This window comes from Procambarus clarkii, chromosome 42, assembly GCF_040958095.1.
Source record: "Procambarus clarkii isolate CNS0578487 chromosome 42, FALCON_Pclarkii_2.0, whole genome shotgun sequence".
Classification (NCBI taxonomy): domain Eukaryota; kingdom Metazoa; phylum Arthropoda; class Malacostraca; order Decapoda; family Cambaridae; genus Procambarus; species Procambarus clarkii.
In genome coordinates this window covers 5,449,370-5,456,869 of record NC_091191.1, presented here as the reverse complement: position 1 = coordinate 5,456,869, position 7,500 = coordinate 5,449,370, and the positions used below count along the sequence as shown (strand labels likewise).

The 7,500-nt window shown below is 43.1% G+C and overlaps 1 protein-coding gene and 1 non-coding gene across 2 annotated transcripts in view; both read left to right on the top strand.

Annotated features, from left to right (window-relative positions):
- Positions 1 to 7,500, top strand: part of LOC123770327 (protein hairy) — a 91,752-nt gene that overhangs the window by 11,004 nt on the left and 73,248 nt on the right. The gene's annotated exons all lie outside the window — the stretch shown is intronic.
- LOC123770438 (5S ribosomal RNA) lies at positions 1,828 to 1,946 on the top strand. Its single transcript, XR_006774341.1, has one exon. It is a non-coding gene; the product is annotated as a 5S ribosomal RNA (ribosomal RNA).

The window sequence follows — 7,500 nt, the reverse complement described above, 5'->3', positions numbered from 1 at the left end:
CCGCTTTTCATTCATAAACAGGAGGGGTGGGGGGTTGGCGGCTGGATTAACGAGCTTGGATGTCTGTATGCGAGGACGGGCTGTTTACTGAGTTCGGATTCAAACTGAGGTCATGAGCGAAGCACTGTTAGAGATATGTTCTTTGATGATACAGATGGGCTAGATTTGATAGATTTCCCCTTTGTGCTGCCTTCAGCGGATATATACTGAGGGTGGTGACTTGTAGGTGGATGACTTATAGAGCACTAATTAATTAGCACAATCGATTATCACCCATATAGTCCTGGGTTCTTCCCGGGCAGGGTGAGATGTTTTGACATTAGGTCGTTGACATCGAAATATTATGGGCCTTACGGAACTCCGCTGATATCTCGATCCACTTGAGCACCTTCCCTGTCACTCTCACCTGCTTCTCCAACGTGTGCATTAGTCTCGATCTGTGTGCATGTGAGAGAGAGAGATTCAGATGTTGGCTGTCCTCTATCACCTCACAACCTTCCCCTGTAATTCATGTGTATACGAAGCTCATTGACACCAGCAGGAATCTAGATACAAACTCCCTGCTGTGTGTTGGCCTCTGCCCTCTTACGTGCAACCCGTTCTCACACTTGCTTATAGTCAACATTGGCTTATTTAATAAGTGTATATGTGACATACTAATTGATTGTAAATATTTTAGTTTACCTTGAAACGCTTCATAGAAAACACCGACCTCACCTAACCTTCTTAGTATGTTAAGATAAGCATCTTATTGCTTCTTAATTACAATTATTACTTAACCTATACCACGTCCTCATATTTAGTATAGTGTGTGTATAGGAATTTTGTTTGTGGCTTGTGTCATGTTGGTGTGGCTCTAAAGGGTTGCTCCAGTATAAATGAAATGTCATCACTGGTACCCAAAGTGGGACCTCTACACCCCGTGACACACACATACCAGTGAGCTGCCCCTTTCCCCAACGTCCTTTGCCCATGTGGAAGGCGCATCAAACCAACGTTTGTTTGGCCAGTTTAACCAGTTTTTTTCTTGGGCTTCACTCCGATAAGTATTGTCGTAAATAGTTCTTGCCCTCCAGGAACTAATTTAACAGCTAGGTTTTTGTCCCTTTTATGTATTATCTTATTAAAATGTCTGTCCTTCGTCAATTGGTAGCTAGTTCAACGTAACTGTTATGTTCCGCTACACAGCATGCTTGTGCCACCCCCCCCCCCCCCCCTCCAGAGCTGTTTCACATCGACTCACTCGCACAGGCCCGAGAACCACTCTCGGATAATATATTTTTTTGGTCTGGTAAGTTTTTATGATACTTCCTATACGTATTTACTGTTCTAAATAGGCGACCATATTTCCTGAATTTGCATTTTATTTGTACATGTTGCTTAATTTTAAACCTGTATTTTAATTTACTTTATTTTTTAATAATAATTAGCATATTAATTTACATTATACAGTTGTTAAAGGTCGATATACCTTGTATGTCTTCAGGGTACTACTTTTTTCAATTAATGTCATTAGCTTCCAGATGATTTGTTAAGGGAAGACAACGTCATAGCGTTAATATGAGATATTGATCAGTGGAGATAAGATGGCTTCTGAAAACAAATACTGAGGGGAATAGACAATGTGGGCAAGGACAGCCTCTTTAGTCTTTTTTGTTTTGCTCTAAATTTATAATGGAAGCTGGAAACGCAGATGAATCTATGCAGATAGACCTCACTTCTTCGCAGTCAGTGATTGGAAGGCACTACTAGCTCAGTGCCATATGAAATTATCACAAGCCCAGTCAATATTGGGTAAACACAGGTGATCACTACGGGAGGCTAAATGCCAACGGCCATACCACGTTGAGAACACCGCTTCGCGTCCGATCAGCGAAGATAAGCAACGTTGGGTTTGGTTAGTACTTGGATGGGTGACCGCCTGGGAACACCAAATGCTGTTGGCAATAATGTTTAGGGGGGTAGAAATAGCCTAAGCTACTCTATCCCTTTGAGATGTATTTATTACTTATCTCAATAAACATACTTGAACTTGGGAGGCTAACCCAAACGTAGCTCCCCGCCAAACACACACCGAAACTACGACGTTGGTACAACGTTCGAACAAGTTTTAACACCTCCTAACCAGTTATAACAACCAATATAGCAAGTTGTAATAACGTTCTAATACGTCATAAACACGTTAAGCCAAGATGTAACAACTTTATTACAAGTTGTAACAAGCGGAAAATAGAGACAGTTTCGGTTTGTGTTTTCAGGGATCCACTGCTACACACTTGCCGCCTATCGACACGACGGGGACTGGAAAAAAGCAGGCGCGTGTGGTGTGTGTGCCCAGGATCCGCCTCCAACCCGTCCGGCAACTCCCCATCCACTCTACTGTGTTGTTTTTGGTGCTACTGGGCCCCGCCTGGACTCGTGGGACCCGGCACTTTCTCCAGCTCCCAACCAGTCTTACCTCGCTAAGTCAAAGTCAAATTGTTTATTTGGCTTTGTAGCAGTAGACAGTCGGTGATGATTACTAAACAGTAGTTTCCCCGACAAGCACAAGGCTAGACTTGTTAGGACACGCCAGTGGCAGTACATGTGCTTCCTGAAAGATGATTTAACTTATAATTATAATACAATTGGTGGCATACTCTACTCCTGCTTTGCTGCTTGAGGTAACTCACTAGTACTGAACCCAGACGATAGAAAGACATAAACGAAAGAATGCAGATGTTGGGTAAAAGTAATTGTAAAGCTGCTCATACAGAATGTTCGTGGTTGGGGTCGTTGCAGAATGCTTCTGTATGAAGACGACATACAAACTGCGCCAAGAAAACTTAAAATACTGTTTCGCGTATATACAAAGTACAAGATACAAACACGTACCAGATATACTACGTGAAGGAACCTCAAAGGATCTGTTATATCAGATATACCACAGATCCTCAAAGGTAACTCATATATCCGTTATACTACAGATCTTTATGCATAACGTTGTGATATTAAAGTATGGTTTGGGAGTATTCTTGGTCAATCTTAAGACTTATCACATCTCGCAGATATTGTTTCTTGTGTGGCGACTTCAAGAGCGAGTCGAGAAGTTGAGAGGAATATTGGATGCTCTGAGGCTGAACGGGGTTTCTTCTACTGTAATTGGTGAATTTGTTAGTTTACTGAAGCTAGTGCATCCAAAACGTGAGAGAGGTTTAGTAGTTGAGGGTGGGCGGGGTTAGTGTTGTCGTGGCCTCTCCTCTACTACACTTCCCTGTCTTCTCCTCACAACATACTGCCTGCCTGCCTGCCCCACATCCACATTCCAGCAACATGCCACAGTAAATCCCCGTGGTGTTATCTAGATGTCGTTTCAAAGGTCAGCTTCCTGCTCCTCGACCCACATAACAGCTAGACACAAAATAAATATCATGTAGGCAATATAAATATTTCCTGTACATACAGAGCCAGCCTCGCCACATACTGCTTCATCTCAACACTGTCACACGTCCTCCTTCTACTCCCGCAGACCTCCCCGTGTCATTTCCTTGCACTGGTGCCCGGTTTAGGGGTGGGGGGTTGTGGGGAGGGGATGTTGTGGGAGGGAGGGAGGGGCAGTAGCTAGGGCAGCGTGGGAACGTCCTTGGCTCTCTTGCAGCGGCAGGTGCTGGGCAGCTCCCTCTCGGGAGGGCGATGAGGACCCTACACTCGCCTGTCTCTACCTGTAGGATCGAGCTTCGGTTCTAGTGCTCCGCCTTTCCTCTAGCTGTTCTAGGATTGTGCCTTTCCCGTCGCCGGGCGCCCAATTCAGTGTCTCCTGACAATTCTTATCATTCCTATTCAAACTTAATGGAGCTCCCTTCTCGTATCTGCATTTTACTACGACAGTTTCTTGATGTTGGGAACGTCCTCGGTAAGCAAAACAGTTACTCTTAATCTCATTCCTATTTGTAGACGCCTTCCATCGCTAGCAAGATCTCTGTATTTACTTGTCCTTTATTTCTTATCTATTTATTCATATTGGTTAATATCATTCAGTGCTAGCAATGAGCGATACCGTGATAGACCAAACCGGTTTTTCACATCCAATCTTGCTTGTTTAAATCTTTGTTGTGGAGTGGAAGCTGCCGCCTTGAAGGTCAGGGGTTGGTCGAGGGTGGGGTTGGGGGTGGGGGCGAAATGGGGAGGAGGGCAAGGGGAGGGGGGGATATGCTTCGGTGATCAATGGTTGGGAGGAGTCGCTGAGGGATGAATGGTCCAGCTCCTTCTCTCGGTTTTCCACTCGGTTAAACATACAATGGTTTTTGCCTATCCAGAAACGTACGAACCCAAGCCGTCCTCGGGCTACGCTCGTCCAAGCAGCGGCCGACCCCAAAGCAGCAATCGTAAATTTTCAGGACGTGATTGAAGAATTTAAAGAGCTGGGATTCAAACAGAGGGCGTATGTGAAGCACTGTTCGAGAAAAGTTCAAATGTAATCAGTTTTATTATTATTATTATTATTATTATTATTATTATTATTATTATTATTATTATTTTCTACCACAGACGTGGCCACACATTTACAATGCTAACCAGCATATATAATGTAATCAGTTGTAAGTCGTGCATAAAATGTTATTTCATTTACATTTACTTGATGCTCGGCACACATTTCAAAAATAAAATGTTATTTTTTATAAACAGGAGGCTTGACGGGTGGATTAACAAGCTTTTGCCCCTTATTTACGAGGACAGACTGTGTTTACGCAGACCGTCCTCATAAACAAAGCCAAAGTCCATTCCATGCACCCGCGAAACCCCCTGTTTATGAATGGAAAAAACGGTTGACACACGACTCACAACATGTTTCGTTAACCAGTTGTATTCGAACCACAACGCTGTAAATGTTCACCCACATACTACAAATAATCGTCAACATAACCTAAACACCTAACCTAACCAAGGCTTAAATATGCACAGTATACTATAAATATATAAAAATATTAATTTATATTTGAGAAAATTCCTATTTTGAATGAACAGTATGTTAGAATTGACGAATGCGTCTTTGGGGTCGATCGCTGGATGGAATGGACTTGGTCTGAGGTTGGTTTGGGTTACGAGAATAGGCAGTTACCACATGACTTGCAAGTGATCGCTGACGAACTTTTCTCAGACAAAGCTTCATGCAAGTGATCGCTGACGAACTTTTCTCAGACAAAGCTTCACTTTCTTTGTTTGAATGGTCCGTCTCTAAATTTTGACATACGTCAGACCGTCCTCGTAAACAATGTCCAAATTCTCATTAATTCTGAACCCAAAACACCTTTTTATGTTATCCGTCCTCCGGCGGTGCTCGTGCAAGCTGCAGCCGTCCCCAAAGGTGCATTCATTAATTGCTCCGGACTGCGAAATAAAGTATGCAGCCTTTCCTCGTGTTTAAATGTTCATTAACCCGGGCGTCAAAACCCCCTTGTTGTTGAATGAAAAATCTAGTTACACACAGCCCGTCCTCACGCTAGGCTCGTTAGAACGGCGGCCGTTCTCCCCAAATACATTCATAAATGTTAACATACTGCGTATTAAAAATTGGTTTGTTTTCATAAGTTAATATTATATGTTAAATTTCTTTGTAAAGTTAGGCGTAGGTTAGGTTAAGTGTTTAAGTTCTGTTGGTGATTATTTTCATTTGAGGAACGTGGGTGAAGTATTTAAAGTGTTGTGGTTGGAAGAGAGAGATCGTCAGCCAACCCGTCCTCGACTCAAGTCCATTACATCTAGCGGTCGACCCCACAGACGCATTCATAAATTTTTACATGCTGTTCAAAACGGGAATTTTCTCAAGTATAAGTTAATATTATAATATATTAGCATATTGTGCATATATAGGCATAGGATAGGTTAGGTTAGGTGTTTAGGTTCTGTTGGCGATTATTTGTATTTGTAGTACGTGGGTGAAGCATTTATAGCGTTGTGAATCGAACAAAATTCGTCAGTGAAGCACTTGTTCCGGAAATGTTCGAACTTCAGCAGTTGTGATTCGTGTGTAAATCGCTTTTCATTCATAAACAGGGGGTTTGGCGGGTGCATGGAATCACTTTTGGGTCTTTGTTTGGAGGACAGGCTGCGTCAGCCAAACACTGTTCGAGAACTGTTCGAACATAGTGTGTAAACTCTTTTCATTCACAAACTGGGTTTGGCAAGTGGATTAACGACCATCTAGCCTTTGTTTATGAGGACGGGCTGGTTACACATGACTTACCTGAATTTACCTGAGGGCCCCTAACACTTTAGTGTCCTCGACGAGGATACGAAGTCGACGGCTTGTTAAAGGTCCCGCCATTTGTCCTGCTGGAAGGGACCTTTGACTTTTTAAAATCAAATGACCTTTATAAAGTTTGGCATTTACGGCTTAGGCGGTTAGGCGGTTCCATGGGTTTATTACCATCTCTGTGAAAAAGCATCTCCTTTAATAGTCTGAAAAACATTTTCAGACCTACTTAGAACTGATTACGTTTGACCTTGTCTCGAACAATGCTTCATTCTATACTCGGTTTCAAATCATACCTTTAAATGCTTCATGTATGAGCAGTAAATACCAATAATTTCCAACCTAACCAAAACACTTAACATAACCTACCTAAAGACTAGCTATACACACAATTATAATGTTATCGTTAATTTAAATTAGAGAAGGTAAAATGACAGTGCCACCCGCTAAACACACACCGAAACTACGACGTTGGTACAACGTTCAAACAGGTTTTAACACCTCCTAACCAGTTATAACAACCAATATATCAAGTTGTAACAACGTTCTAATACGTCATAAACACGTTAAACGAAGATGTAAAAACGTTATTACAAGTTGTAACAAGCGGAAAATAGAGACAATTTTGGTTTGTGTTTCCAGGGCATAGACATAACTGATTTTGTTTTTGTTAATAACCCGATGAAGGACCAAGCTCTCGCGGGAAAAATGTGGCATTGTCGTCTTAATGTAATGCCTTGTGTGTGTGGTCTTCAGCTCTTGTCTTCATGCCCTACCTTAGGCTGCATCTACGGTCGTTTACCTTAACCCCCCCCCCACCCCAGGGGGTGGGGGGTTAAGGGTCCCTAATTACGAGTCGCGCAGGACTCGTAATTCTGTGGCGCGGGTTCGATTCCCGAACGAGGCAGAAACAAATGGGCAAAGTTTCTTTCACCCTAAATGCCCCTGTTACCTAGCAGTAAATAGGTACCTGGGAGTTAGTCAGCTGTCACGGGCTGCTTCCTGGGGGTGGAGGCCTGGTCGAGGACCGGGCCGCGGGGACACTAAAGCCCCGAAATCATCTCAAGATAACCTCAAGATAACCCCCCACAGCCTCCTTACCCCCCCCCCCTTCCCCATAGGCTCCTTACCCACCCCCACATCTTTCGCTAGCATCATTTCCTTGCTCCGTCCACATTTATCACCGCCAGAATTGATAAAGTACACAAGTTTGCAGCAAGATTAGTGCCAGAGCTAAGAGGGCTAAGTTATGAGGATTAAGAGAGCTA